Source organism: Xyrauchen texanus, chromosome 34 (genome assembly GCF_025860055.1).
Source record: "Xyrauchen texanus isolate HMW12.3.18 chromosome 34, RBS_HiC_50CHRs, whole genome shotgun sequence".
In the NCBI taxonomy this organism is placed as follows: Eukaryota; Metazoa; Chordata; class Actinopteri; order Cypriniformes; family Catostomidae; genus Xyrauchen; species Xyrauchen texanus.
In genome coordinates this window covers 14,049,693-14,066,001 of record NC_068309.1, presented here as the reverse complement: position 1 = coordinate 14,066,001, position 16,309 = coordinate 14,049,693, and the positions used below count along the sequence as shown (strand labels likewise).

General features: G+C 38.4%; 1 pseudogene; it reads left to right on the top strand.

Moving 5' to 3' along the window:
- Window positions 1-1,593: 1,593 nt before the first annotated feature.
- Window positions 1,594-13,723, top strand: LOC127627359 (general transcription factor 3C polypeptide 4-like; annotated as a pseudogene).
- The last annotated feature ends 2,586 nt before the right edge of the window (window positions 13,724-16,309 follow it).

Genomic DNA, 16,309 nt, shown 5'->3' with positions numbered 1-16,309 from the left:
AAATGTAGTTTTTGTCCATCATAATTATAACTCAAACTCTTTTGCAATCATTTTACAACATTGCATCAAGTATATTTCAGAGAAACCAAATCTCGCAAACTATTACCATCACTGTTTACAAAGACAAAACAGCTAATCCAATCAGCAAGGCACAAATAAAATAAAGCGCTTTGTGTTCTCATTTGCCAAGATGTCCTCTAGGATTGGGCCATCTTAAATGCAAGTGAATCTAAGATACGAGTGCAGATGAATGTTTAATCCAACAATCCCACAAACCTGTGTCAAAACCCCTATGTCAAAACCAAGAAAATCATGCACAGCAGGTCACTGAAATATTCATACCATACACGCTTCATTAAGACTGAAATACACAAAGGCCCTGCATTCATCGTATTATTGAAACAAATGACAGATAGTTGGAGGGAAGAGTAAAATATCTGTGCCACAATTACATGTTTGCTTCATAGATTTGTACCGATTTGTTTTATTACAGAGCAAACCTCTGCATGCTAAATACTTTTGACAACTCAGTTAGTTTCTGGATGGAGTGGAGTCATGCATTGCCAAAGACTTGAGTCAGAAAGAAAATATCGCACACTGCTTATTTTTACCCTGTCCAGGTGGGACATTCTGAACAGTTCAAAGCATGCAGCAGTTAATTAAGTGCATCCTGCAACTTGGTCACATAATTAAGGCTCCAGACCATTCTCATATGTTCCTGCCATGTAATTATCTTTCTCCTGTCCTTTTGACATCAGATGAATAGTGTCTGAGTTTTCAGCTGATGAATTATGCCAGTTTATTAAATGAAAAAATGCCACACAATTTAGAACGACATCTGTCATTTAAACACTTAGCACAGCTGAGAATGGCTCTCTGCCCAACATTAAGAGCATTTCAAAAAGCATTAAGAGTATCACAAATTGTGAATTTTTATTAATTAGAGATATACTTTGCTCAGACGGACTAACAGACAGACCTAGTCAGACAGACACACAAATAGAGGTAGATAGACAGACAGCTACAAACACACATTTAGATAGATAGAGAGAGAGATAGATAGATAGATAGATAGATAGATAGACAGACAGACAGACAGACAGACAGACAGATAGACAGACAGCTACAAACACACATTTAGATAGATAGATAGATAGATAGATAGATAGATAGATAGATAGACAGACAGACAGACAGACAGACAGACAGACAGACAGATAGACAGACAGCTACAAACACACATTTAGATAGATAGACAGACAGACAGACAGACAGACGAATGGACTTATTAGGAGGAAATCAATAGGCTTTATTCAGAGTAGTGCCAAATGAAATTTTTGATGTGAATGAAAACAAGGCAGTGAGGGATAGATATTAATTTAACTTAAATAATATTCATATAAATAAGCAATTTAATTACATATAAATGATGATGATTGTTATTATTTGTTTGGGAAAACATCCAACCACTTTTATTTCAAATAGTAGAACGATTATAGTCAATCTGGCTACCCAGTGTGACGCTGCGTGTGAAGTCCCTCCTCCTCCTGCACCGTAACTTCCTGGAGACGAGCTTTATTTTTATTCAGAAAAATGGCGGCTTCGTGTTTAATTAGTACCTCAGCGATAAGTTCTGAAGTCGAATCGGGACCGTCACTGGACAATGATTTTTGGGCAGGACAGGGTGCAGTAGTGAACATACATCCTGCGGTAAAGTTACTGAGTCCGGTGAGCGGTCTAGAGCCACTGTCGTGGTCAGATGATCACAGGCATCAACAGCGTGTCTGTCATGGAGTTGGTGTGTTATATACAGAGTCTCAGTCAAGACCTGGAGCTGCATCGTACTCGCATCAGCCGTACCGGACACCGCTTATGAACTCAAGGTAAATATGCGAGGGTAGAGTCTCGTGCGTCTCTGTGATATTTTATTGTACTAGCTAACGTGCACTTTTGCAATTCTGCCGCAAAGCCATGTGTTTTGAAATTAGAATTTTTATCAGATGTGCAAACTTAGTATAACACCCCACTACTATTAAGCATCAAATAAATGCATTTTATCTAATTAGATACAAGTGCAAGCAACATGCAATGTAAAACAAAAAAAACAAAAAAACATTTACAAGCAAAACATTTGGGTAGTTGACATGTCAAACAGAGACAGCAGTCTACTGCAGTGTGACCTGATACATGTATATAAATGGCTTTAAACAACATTATTCAAAATCATGTTTAATAATTGTACATCCAGTTATGATCCCATGTTAATTTGTATTTTTATATATTAATTCGCCACACTGCAGAACTATCTAAAATACACACTATTTCAAAGGCATATAAGACGTAAACATAATACATGTTAAGGTGATTTTTGTGTGATAAAATCAGGGATTTAACGGTGTTATGACATAAACCAAATTACAGGGTTAACTGGTGTTATGTGGTCATGACAACTAAATTGTAATATTGGATATAATTTTACACATAAGATTAGGAAGCAGTATTTGACACTAAAATCATCTATAATGTTCACGTCTTGTGGCTATACTTTTGAAACGGTGTGTATTTAAAATTGTATGTATTGAACTTTGGAACATTCCTAAAAATCTTGATGTTAAATTTTTTTTCATGTAATTTGTCACCTTCCCATTTACATGCAAAAAGAAAATTTGTTTTAGAAAATGAGTAGGAAATGGCATTTTCAAATTTGCAAGGCATGATTACAGCATGTAGCAAGAAAAATGAGTTTTTTCAAAACAGTATAATTTATAATAGGTGGGTCCAGAAAAGGAAGTGATGACTGCTAAAGAGATGTTTGCAAAGAGTAAAGATCCAACCATAAGCCAAATGATAATGGTGGACCGAGTCATCAACCCTAAAAGTGGACATCTCCGTGGCGTCAAATACACCAGCTGGTTACCATTAGGCTGTGACCGCGATGGTGGTTGTCTTGCTTTTTTTAACACTGGACTGTCGTCTCACAATCCACAGCAGTCACAAATGCTTTCAGTGAACACCTCTCTTGAGCCTTACAGAACTTTATGGGGAAATTTTAAAATCCAGGAATTACTCTGCTCAAAATGACGGGTCACCTCCCTGCTCCCTTTCAGACTTGGATGAGCTGCAAAGGCGGAAACGCACGCAAACGCCTGTCCGCATGGAGTGGTCTGGTCTGTGCAATACGCAACAAGTTCAGACCAATAATGCATGTAAAGATGTTAGCACGGCGCTTCTGGCTGTACTTATGGAGATCGGTGATCTAGTGGTGTGGCAGTTCTCCTTGCCCCTACAAGGGAAGGATTCAGTGGTGTCTTGCAACACCATACAGTCTGGGGTGTCCTTCCAGAGCGTGCTGTCCTGGTGGAAATACGAGCACGGTTGCCGCAAAATGAGCGGACTGATTTTGGGCAGCTTAGTTGGACCCATAAAAATCCTGCCAGTCAATCTTATGGCAATTAAGGGTTATTTCACTCTCAGGCAACCTGTGGTGTTGTGGCAGAATAAGGACCAGATACCTGTACACATCAAATGTATCACTCTATTCCATCCGCAACAGAAATGCAACTGCAGCCTGGTGGTTGCAGCACGTGGCCCTTATGTTTTCTGGTGCTTGTTGCTCATCTCCAAAGCTGGCCTCAGTGTTCATAATTCCCACATCACAGGTCTTCGTTCCACCCCCATCATATCCATGACGGTTAACCATAATAGTGGGTCTATATTTACTTGCTCTTTAGATGGTGTAGTAAAGCAACTTATGCCTGTTTTCACCGATGTTGCAGTGGTGTTTATACAGCAGGAGATTGTTCTGCCAGAGGGTGTGGCCGGGAAATAAATGCATGGCATATCTGTCAGTCCCAATGGTGCATATATGGCCCTGATGTCCCATGAGGGTATGATCAATGGGCTCCACCCCGTCAACCGCACTTACCAGGTTCAGTTTATCACCTTAAAGACTCCAGATGAAGCAGTTACAGATCTTCTCAAGTTTCAAATGCAGAACCTCTTCAGACAGACTGATTTGTTGGATCTGTTGCGGTGGAGAGTGATGAAGGACAAAAGCATCCCTCCTTTCCTTGTAAACGACTTGGACAAGAAGACTCAAACTTCAGGGTCCAGCTACTTTTGGCGTCTAAGCTTCTCCTTCTGCAAATGCTCAAAGTGCATCCTGAAGACCCCCTCTGAGGCCAAGTGGAGGCCCAGTCTTAAGGATAGTAAGGTGTTTGTTGGAGAAGAGGAGGTAGATGGGGGTGAAGAAGACGAGATAACAGAGATATCAGCTATAGAATAGTTCAGGCCATCAGATGCTGATAAGAAGTCTGGCGGTGAACAAATGAGTGAGATTAGTAGCCAGATTGAAGAGCTGGAGTCCCACCTGACCCTGAGAACGTGAAGAATGGGCTTAGCGAGGTGTACCTGCACACCTGCGTCACTCAGAGCACATATATACCTACCAAAGGCGTATGTGACTTTCTCACAAATTACTCTAATAATGAAGACAGGGCAGCCAAGATGAATCCTCATCTCACAGTCTACTGACACAAATGTATTTGTTACATATCTCATGAATGCATATTCATATCCATGTTACACAATCGGACTGTTAGATATATCTTTTTAAGCATTTTAAAGGTGGGGTATGTGATTTGCAAAACGGCCGGCAGGTTTTGAAAATACACAACTCTAAGGTCCTACCTTCTCTCCTCCAACGCTGGCCCTGACTCCACCCATTCGAAAAACATGGACGCGCAATCATGCACGAGCGAAAACTCAGATGCGCAGTGTTCTAGCAGTGTTCTAGACTCACTAGTCAAACAGTGCATTCACCTGTCAGACAATTTTTCAGAGCAAATTGTTGACACAGCAGGAGGAGGGGTCGCATACCACTCTTGAAAGGTGTACAGCTGATTTTCTCATAACTGTAAAAAAAAAGAACATCGCCAGCCCTGGCGTCTGTACAGCGGTCTTCTATTCAAAACAGGATTCATAGAAATGTGGAACAACCCCACTAGCACTATAAAAGCTCTATTCTCCATACATAAATACAATCGCTTCCTGTTACTGGGTCACGAGCTTTGAGTATGCGCACTGAACAGGACACGCGCAGCCAGGGTGGTGGGGGAGGGGGCATGGTACGACCGTTTGATTGACACATTTTCTGTCCAATGATTCTAGATGGTCTTGAAAATGATTGGCTGGAGTTTTTCGAGTCCTGCCCGTTCCACAGATGATTAAATTGCTTAATTTTCATTTCAGTGCTTCTAATTTACAGCCAGTAAGTGGGTTAGGAATAGGATTTCAAGTTATTTTGAAAAAATGGTCAAAAAAGAAAATCACATACCCCACCTTTAAGTTTTTAAGTTTGAAACTGGCAGCTAAATGCATAAAATATTGGCCTTGTGTGTTTGTTTTAATGGGCTATTAGAATATTCCATACAACGAAATCACTTATATATCAGTATTATTTACAAATAAACTTTTATAGAGGTTACAATTTTTTTTATTTTTTTTATATTTTTCCTTCTTGATGTTTGACCTTCACAGGTGCTGATGGGTCATATCATGAATAAGATGAACAAACAGACATTTCCAGAGTACTGCAACCTCTGTAAAGAGGTTCTGCCCTTCATGGACCATAAACTGGCGGAATGTTAGAACAGGCACAGATGGCTCAGGTGTGTCTAAATATGGTATGGTACATATTAGAAGGTCATATAATAACATAGCAATAATGTGATGCCTGTATTAGTTGTCATTGGAAAGACCACTGAAAGTTATATTTTTCTATTTGTGGTATTTACAAAAGAACTTCTATTTAGTCATTTAGCAGATACTTTTATCCAAAGCAACTTACAAATGAGGAACATAGCAAGCAATTTTTCATGCAAAGTTCAACAACATCTACAGTGTTGTACTGCCAAGCTCTCAAGGTGGTTGGAGTATTATAGGTACTAGTGCAAAAGAAAGAGAAGTATTTTATTTAAAAAAAAAATTGTGTTTGTACATTAAATGCAAGTTAAGGTCAATAGTAAGTGCAATTAGTATGGATTGGTAAGTGCTCATGGAACAGATGTGTTTTCAGATGGTTCTTGAATGTTGAGATTGTATCAGCAGATTGTGTGGATGTTGGAAGCTCATTCCACCACATTGGAACACACTGGAACAGAGAAAGTGAAAGATTGTGTAATAGACTTTGAGCTTTTTTGTGATTGGACCACCAGGTGCCGCTCGTTCATCGATCACAGAGAGACCTGAGAATTTAATTGAAGAGGATGCGGTTCCATTGGCTGTCCTGAAAGCAAGAGTCAAAGCCTTGAATTTGATGCAGGCAGCTACAGGTAGCCAGTGAAGTGAAATCAAGAGTGGGGTGACCTGAGCCCTTTTTGGCTGATTGATGACCAGAAGTGTTGCTGTATTCTGGACTATCTGCAGTGGCATACTTGTGTTAGCTGGGATGCCACCCAACTTCACAGAAGTCCAGTCTTGAAATTACCACAGCTTGGACCAGGTGCTATAAAGCATATTCAGACAGAAAAGGTCTGATTTTCCTAATGTTGTAGAGCGCGAATCTGCAAGACCGGGCGTTTGATGGGATGTGGGAGGTCAAATTAAGCTGGTCATCTACCACCACTCCCAGGTTCCAAGCTGTTGTGGTTGGTGTTAGTGTAGATGAACCAAGATGAATAGTGAGATTGTGGTCAACAGATGGGTTGGCTGGGATCACGAGGAGTTCTGTTATGCAAGGCTGAGCTGAAGGTGGCGTTTCTTCATCCAGGCCGAAATGTCCAAGAGGCAGGCAGAGATTCGAGCTGAGACACTAGGTTCATCAGGCTGGAACAACAGGTAGAGCTGCGTGTCATCTGTGTAGCAGTGGAAGGAAAAACATGTGCCTCATTAATCAGTCAGAGTGATGTTGTGTATATTGAGAAGAGGATTGGTCCAAGCACCGATCCTTGAGGAACACCAGTGGTCAGCTGGTGTGAATTGGACACCTCTCCTCTCTAGGAGACCTTGAAGGATCTGCCAGTGATGTATGATTTAACACATCCAAGCACAGTTCCTGTGATGCCCAGGTCAGAGAGGGTGGACAGGAGAATCTTTTGGTTCACTGTGATGAAAGCAGCAGACAAGTCAAGGAGGATGAGGACAGATGATTTGGAGTTTGCTCAGGGCAGTCTCTGTTGAGTGTCCTTTTTTTAAACCAGACAGATGTCTGTTGTGTAGGTTGTTCTGTGTGAGAAAAGCAGACAACTGGTTGAATACGACGCTCTGATTAGTTTTAGACATTAAAGGTAGGAGAGAAACTGGTCTGTAGTTAATTACTACTGTCAGGTTATGTGTTGGTTTTTTAAGCAGTGGGGTTACTTGAGCCTGCTTTAATGTATTGGGAAAGTTTCCTGTTGTGAGAGATGTGCTGATTATATGTGTGAGTGTGGGATTGATGGAAAGGCAGCTTGCATAAGATGTGAGGGGATAGGGTCAAGTGGATAGGTGGTAGGACTGTTAGAAAGATGCACTTTGGAGACCTCCGGGTGTTTTCACACTTGAGTCCCCTTTAAAAGAACCAAACTGAAAAAGTGAACCAGTTCTCTTTGCGTTCACACTGTGTGTCATTTGTGGGCTGAGACCTTTTTAAAAAATATAGTATTTATTATAATTATTATATTGGGGGCTATATTTAATAGTAAATAAGAGTACAAATAGCTCCACATATTAACTCAAGATATTATAAACATGTTTAATGCTCTCAAAATGAATAAGCAGCATAAGGACAGGTGTCTACATTCAGTAAAATTTTATTTATTGATCTTTAACATTAATATTGTGTAATTATTTATTATTAAATATTGTTTTATATATTAAAGGAGAAAAGTAATGCTACAGAACTGAATACATTGTATACATTGTATAAAACAATACTGGATTTAAAGGCAAAATTCAACATTCAATCATGGTAGATTACTCTTATTTGTGAAAAACAATAAGGTTAAAAACTAATTATGTTTAATCTACTGACATTTATTTTAATACAATAAATATTCCTGTCATAATTTCTTAACTTTCAAGTGGATTCAAGGTGTCCGGTTAAACCTTTGAATCTTCATTTGCACTGAATACTAAAGACCTTTTTAAGTTTGTTTCGTGTGCAGTTTACAATAGTTTTTTTTTTTTCCTCCCAATTTGGCATTCACAATGTGCTTTTAAGTCCTTGTGGTCGCATAGTGATTCGCTTCAATCCGTGTGGCGGAGGATGAATTTCAGTTGCTTTGCATCTGAGATCGCACATCTTATCAGGTGGCTTGAGTGTGTTGCCACGGAGACATAGAGTGTGTGGAGGCTTCACGCCATCCACCACTGCATCCACGCTCAACTCACCACGTGCCCCACCGAGAACGAACCACATTATAGCGACCACAAGGAGGTTACCCCCATGCGACTTTTCCCCTCTCTAGCAACCGGCCCAATTTGGTTGCTTAGGAGACCTGGCTGGAGTCACTCAGCATGCCCTGGGATTCGAACTAGCGAACTCTAGGGCTGGAAGCCAGCGTCTTTTACCACTGAGCTACCCAAGCCCCAGTTTATAATAGTTTTAATATGCTTCTCCCTCTGTCATAGCCATAGAAATAAACTAAGAGGCTGTTCGTGTCTCTTGTGCTTGCGTTGCCATTTCCGGAGTAGGGGAACCTGTCAGGGCCAAGCATGTTTGGCTTTACATAAATGAGAAAATCAAGTGATCCCGGAGTGCTTTTTGTTCATTTGGAGGGTTCACATATGCGAACCGTGCTCAGACCCCTGAAACATACCAAGTGTGAAAACACCCTTAGTCTCTGAGAGAGGGGAGAAAGAGGAGAACAGAGGATGAGATTAGAACAGAGGATTGGGTGGGAACTTTCCCATTAAAAACAGCTCCTAGCACACACCTGGCAGAAAGAAAATCTAAATTGCTGAAAATTTCATGTTTAAGTCCTGTTGAAAATGTTAAATACCATTGTAACAAGTTTGTATCTTCGTGGGCAATGGAGGAGTCAGGAGACAGCAAACAATCAATGGGGAGTATTTTATTACTCTCTCCCAATGTCTTACAAAACTTAAATAAAAAGGGCTCTTGGTGGCCAAACACACAAACAGGTCAATGCTATCACATACAGATCCTGGAACGGGCTCTGACCTCTCTCTGCCATCACTATAATTGGAGTGTTAGAGATAATTATGACCCAGGTGAGGAGCCTTACCGCTGGCTCTCCAGCAGACTGACTCATGACCACGCCCCCATGCCACAACTTGCACATTTGCCGTAAGAATGTTATTACATCACAGTTGGTTCAATAACTGCGAATTGACTGTTTTTGGCTCATATCCGAAACAGACACATATCATGATAATGTTTAAGATAACTGTTTTGGTCTATTTTAGACCACATTCATATTTGGAACTAAATCATTAGTTCCAAATCGAGCACAGGCTGTGCAGACTACAAGATTTTTTTTATGGTCTTAGGCTCTTTTGTCTTTATTACATGTGATTTTATCATTGTATCACAGTAGCTAATTATTAAATTTGATGCTGCAGGGAAGATTGAAAATAAAATTCATTTTTAAAGGACATTAAACACTGGCTTTTATATAATAAAGAACATGATAAAACATGGGTACCTGTGATGACACTAAAAGCTTATGGACAAGCTCGTTTGTCAGATTTGAACAAACAAACTGTCTCTTCGGCTTCTGGACCCGTATTACAAAAACTTCCTATCTTACTATCAATATATAAAATACTTAAATACAATACTTAAAATATATAACCCTTACCTAACCCAAATTCCTAACATGTATAGATCACCATAGTTACAGCTGAGACAAGATAGGATTCTAGAGTTAGGAGGTTTCTGTTAAACAACCACTGGTCAATAAGCAATTTTTTGATACTAGATGGTAATGTAGATGTTGAGTATTTTCAGCTCCAATTTTCTGGCTCTGAATGTGACATTTCATCCATCCGACTGACTGACTGAAAGGAGTTTACTGCCCCTAATGGTGTATCAGGGAAATGTCTGTTTCATTGCTGTCAGTCTGATCTCTGCCAAGCACTGATCTAAACCTTCCCCTGCTGCTGTTCATGTGTCTTACTGTCTTTTCCTCTCTTTTTCTTTCTCTGTCCCTCTTCCTCCCTAAGGTGTGCGCTGTCATATCAGGCCTGTCAGGGTGTGACATACCGCCGCTGTCTATTGCAGGATAGTATTGCCTCAGTAGCAGAGCCTGAGGGTGAGCCATAATACTATATCATACCTCCACTCAGAACCACATCTCACCACACACTTACACTTTCTGTAATGCACCAGAGCACAGAGAGCGGGAACCTTACACACACATATGAAACAAAAGCTGTATAATGCATAGTGTGTGTATACTGGCCCAGTTGAACCAGTAGTTTACATTTGTACTTACCCTGCCATTATTTTTATAAGGTCCATCACAAAGGTGATACATTACAAAAAAAGTGCAACATGTGTCAGAAAGAAATATATTTCACTAAATATTAAAGGGATATTGTACCCAGAATGAAAATTCTGTATTAATTTACATACCCTCATGTTGTTCCAAACCCATTCATTTTTATTTCCATGGAACATAAAACAGAAAGGGAGGCATAATATTAGAGTCTGACAGCTTCAGTCATCGTTCAATTTCATTGTATGTAAAAATATGCAATGAAAGTGAATGATGGCTGAAGCTAACATCTTTTTGTACCACAGAAGAAAATAAGTCATGGAACAACATTAGGGTGAGTAAATTATGATGACTAATGTTTAATTTTTGGATTAACTATCCATTTAAAGCTGAAGTATTTAACTTTTTCAGTGTTAAAATACTGTACTTCTATCCCAGCTTAATATGCAGGGACAACTATTAGTAAGCCATTCAGAGGTAACCATTTTTAAAACTGTAAACACTGTGTTTCTGTGGTGCTATATAAATTCCTGTTTGTTTTGAGTGACTCAGCTTAGACACCCACCCCCAACAACATTACATAACCAATGGTGTGAGTTTGGGGCAGGACTATCTGACTGAGCAACTGAAGGCAAGGGTTGTATTCGGAAAGCTGTTTTGAAAACGTTATTTTTACAATTCCATATGGTGGCGCTAGTGTCGCAGAATGTTTTCTTAAACAAAAAATACAATTTACTTGGTAATTTAATATATTTTAATCAATAATAGCGGGTAATTAAATGGTTATAATGTAACTACATGAAAATGTAAATGTGTAAATTTATAAACATTTTTGTCTAAAAAAAGAAAACAATAGCATACAGAAATTTTAAATCATTTTAAACAAATTGATGCTTCCAAGACTATAACAAGTCATTCTTGCAATGTCAATAATATCTCCTATGTTAGCCAGCTATATAACTTTACTTTGGTGACATGTTTAAATCAGCAGAAATCACAACAACAGTGTTCAATATAAAAACTCAATCTTTAAATTTGAAAGTCATTAAAACACCATTCCATCAACTGGCCCAAACTCTTTCATCCTTATTGTTATCGCACAAGTGCGCACGCACATGCACACACGCACATATATACTCAAGAACTACTGAAGATACTCCGTGACATTTGCAAAATGCAAAAGAAAGACAACATGGAAATCAGTCCCTTGATTTGATGTGCAGCAAATCTGCATTAAGCATACCTAACAGAAAATGTTTTGCCTTTTTGTTTCCTCTAAATCTCTCACTTGCAGACTCAGACTGGATAAAGACAATACTCCAAGGTCCCTGCATCTTTTGTGACTCTCCTCTTTACTAGGGCAAAGGTGCTAAAGATGACAAACTCTTTACGGCTGATTACTTAATAAGCTACAGTATATCCCAAAAAGACACAAAATGCCTATTTAAAATATTCCTGTAGTATTATTTAGAAGATATTAAGAAGATTGTCTTCTCAACAGACCTCTATTTTATAGCCAAGCTTAAGTGCTGTATATAGAGTTGAAAACTGTGTTAATATATTAATGTATATTTTTGTTAATACTGTATATTTTTGTTATGCTAAGTACAGTATATCTTTGTTTTTGTAATATTATGCTGCCACTACTTTTGCTTTAAAAATGCACTCTTCCCTTGCCTGATTTTAATTGGTTTAAATAAATACATTTCCTATTTGGCTTTGGGAACATTTCTGTGTAGCTGCAAACACCATACCAACTCCCCCATCTCTGAATAATGACTTTTCCTTGGCCTAAAGGAAGAGAAGATGAGGAAAAAGAAATGAAAAACATCAAGACACCGAGAAGACTGTTTTAAAACTGGTCCGGCCCCTCTGAAGGGCCGAACTCTAATGAGATACAACCATAATGAGGAATGGATCCCAGCCTCATATGTGATACTCATTTTAATTAAGGTAGCAAGGTTGAGTGCATATTGTTAAATATAGTTACCCCCTTTTTTGTGGGCTGCAGGGGAGACACATGCAGGCCATGTACCCTAACACCAAATTCCACACAAGTGCTTCACCAACAGTGGAGGATCCTGTGTTATCAATTATAGATTTGGGACTGTTGGACCTTTGGAATGTTTTGCCCATCTCCATGTACTTTTTCATGCCCGGTACATCCAGTTGCTTTGCACTGCGTTCTCTCTAGTGTCACTGAAGATGATAGCTCGCCTTGGGGCTAGTAGTTAGGTTTCGGATAGTAGAGATAAAGATGGCCTGGTAATTACAATTCTACTTCCTGTCTCTCATTTGGTGTCACCAGAAGTATTCTTTGGTTGAAAATAAATTATCTTACATGTGTTTATTTAGTTGCTCTTGTTTTATTATTTAAAGAGAGGGCATGTTCTTCATTACAATGCATTCTGAAATGTTGCCGTATCATTACAATTGGTAATGTGACATGTAAGGAGTTTTGATTATGAGGTAATAATGTGCACAATGTATTAACCAAAGAGGCACTAGAATACAAAGGCAGTGCTCAGAAGGCCTAATGCCGCCATCTGCATGTCACTGAAAATTTGTTAAGCGACATATTGTGACAAGCATCTAATAACTTGAATTTTAAAGCTGTTTTTTTAATGATGTAATAGGTTGATGCTTAAAAGGAAAATAAAAAGCTATTTGGATTTCAGTTCACACAATATACAATGCATATTAATAGTTGCAGATGCTAAATGTTAGGTTACATTGTAACTGTAAAGTGATGGAAATTCTGACTTTTTTTTTCCCCTGCCGTGTAATTCCCTTCCTAGATATTAGATTGTCAAATGGATCTTTGGGTTTGAGTGCTAGCTTTGTTGATAGGTGGAGACTTCTCCTGTTGAAGAGGTTAGCTCTGTTTGGCAGAACCTCCTACTTTAATATAACAATCTGTCAAAAAACATTTCTACAATAATTACAGCCCCCTCCTCCCTCTTGTGTGCTCTTTCAAGATTTCAAAAGGAGGTTCGTTCTTTTCTCTGAATTAAATATTCATAACGTCTGTTCATGGCTTTGTGCTTTAAACAAAGATGTTTTATATATTATTTTACCTTATATTCTTTTGTTTGTTAATATACTTTGATGTACATTTCTTTCCTTTAAACACCCAATTTGTTGAGCCCCAAACAATATGCAAAATATGGATTTTGATCTCTTTTCTATGCAATTTTATAATGTGATCTGCATTCAAGTTTCACAGTATAATATGTATTAAAATATGCATATACATGTATATGTATGTGTGATTATGAAAAAAAAAATAGCTGCTAAAGCCAAGAGGATTTTCTGATGTGGTTTCATTCCTTAGTGTATATATGTATACATCCATTTTCCTGGCTGAATACATTTCATCTCAAGTATGCTTTGTATGAGTGCTCCTTCAGACTTCAGTAATTCAACAGTAATTAAGTCTGTCTGGGGCCTGTCAAGGGACCCCTGACTTTTCCTGCAGACGCGGAAATCAGGCTGTTAACACGGCCCCTTAACGGTTACACGGACCCGCCGGGATGGAGTCGGTGACCCGTGACTGGCTGATATGAGTGTATGAGGGAGTGTGAGATGTCAATAGTCGCTCTTGCTGCTTGTTCTGCTGTGTGGAGCAGCTCAGGTGGAACTAATTTAGAACCTCACCAAAGGCCATGACCAGAGCTCTGGTTTACTGGAACATTAATTAAAGTCATTCTCCACACACAGAACACACAACCACAGATGAGGGGAAGTGTCAGGGGAGTGTGTGTGTGTGTGTGTGTGTCTATATATGTATCTTCCTGTGTGTAACATGATCAAATGTACAAAAGTGGAAGTTGCCCCCTGGACTGGTTAACAGATTTGCAAATATAGATCTTCAGCATCTTTCAAAATGAGGGGGAAGAAAAATCTGGACAGAGTACATATTGGCATGTGTATTAAGATCTAATGAACGAATAAAGATCCCAGACTTTAAACTTCAATGGATAGTTCCCCCAAAAATATAAATTATCTCATCATTTACTCACCCTCATGCCATCCCAAACGTGTTTGACTTTCTTTCTTCTGCTGAACACAAATTAAGATGTTTAGAAGTATATCTCCGCTTTGTTGGTCCTTTAAATGCAAGTGAATGGTGGACAGAAATCTGAAAGTCTAAAAACCACATAAAGGCACCATAAAGTAATCCATAAAACTCCAGTGGTTAAATCCATACTTTCAAAAGTGATATAAATGTGTGTGAGAAACAGATCAATATTTAAGTACTTTTTAACCATAAGCCACATGTGGTGCCTGTTTAGTTTTTTAGTAGAGATTTATAGTAAAAAAGGACAAATATTTTTTCTCACCCACACAAATCATATTGCTTTTGAAAATATGGATTTAACCACTGGAATCTTATGGATTACTTTTTTCTAACTTTATGTGCCCTGTTGGACCTTTATGTGCTGAAAGTCAGTCATACACATCTGGGATGGCATGAGGGTGAGTAAATGATGAGAGAAATTTTCATTTTTGTGTTAACTACCCCTTTAAATGAAAACAAAGCGTTTAAGGTGTCAGTGCCATGCCAACCATTAAAAAAGACAATAACAGCATGAAATACAATAAAAAGAAATTCAGCATGGAACTTTTATCAAACACTGAGTAAATACTGTGTAAAATGTGTTTATTTCAGTGTTTGAATACATTTTTATTCATTTAGTTTCTGAAATGTGGTTTATCTAGTTTAGAAGTTCTCATTCGTTCTTCATTCAGGGGTAAAAAGAAGTTCTAAACAGCCGAGCGACAGTATACCGTTTGCGAACATTCATACACCCGATACACTGCTGTGGGAGGTGTTAAGAGGAGCATTTAAATATGAGGACGCTAAGTAAAACATGAACTAATATGAATTTAAAATGTGTTATCATTGACTATGTCTCATTCTATGAATATAATTCACATGAGATCAGTAGAAGTTGTTTTAACCACTCAATGGTGATTTAAAGTAATATATATGCAGTAGAACATTTTTTAATTTGTCTTGTTAACATTACTAATTCATGATGCTAATGCACTAACATGCTATACGTGGCCATAATACACACCGATAACACTGCTTTATTGTAATTTATGATGACACTGATACTATTGCAAAGATTAATAAAAATTTTAATGTACATAAAGACAAAAGAATGATGATAGGCTTACTTTGGGCAGATGTGTAAATGGATTTCACTGCAGATGGCACATGAGTGACTGGGCACTTGAGAGTATTTGAGTAGATTTTATTCCTTGAAAATATGTTTGATTTGAAAAATTTCATACAGATGAAAATTTCGAAAATTTGCACCTGCTCGCTAATATCTCTACATTCCAGTGTGTTTTAGTTGACTGATTTTTATTCATTGAACAACAAAAATAGAATGAGCTGTCAGCATCAAGGTAGGTGAAGCTCCGGGTCACACATACTGATGATGTGGACCAATGGCATTAAGATGTGAAGCAGTCGGTTAGAAGTTTTCCTAAAAGTTTGCCCAGGCAAGCTGTCATGAACCACCGAAATGAACATCTTTTTGGCCAGATTTTGTTCTTCGATTTCGTATGAAGTATATTTGGGGTGTGAGCAATGATGACACTTTTGAAATTTTTGGGTGAACTATCCCTTTAAATGGTTTTGTAGGCCTATATTAGTATTACATCAGCAACCCTGCTTTCTACATATCGTGCGACCACTAATAATAGCTAATATCTACTGTATGTAGCAAAAGTTGTTCAGATTCAATTGATCATTCAAACATTATGAAATCAGAAATGTCTATTAATAATCATCATCCAGTGGCAAAGCTAAACCTGCTCATCTGAGTGTGGATGTTATATGTAAAAGATTC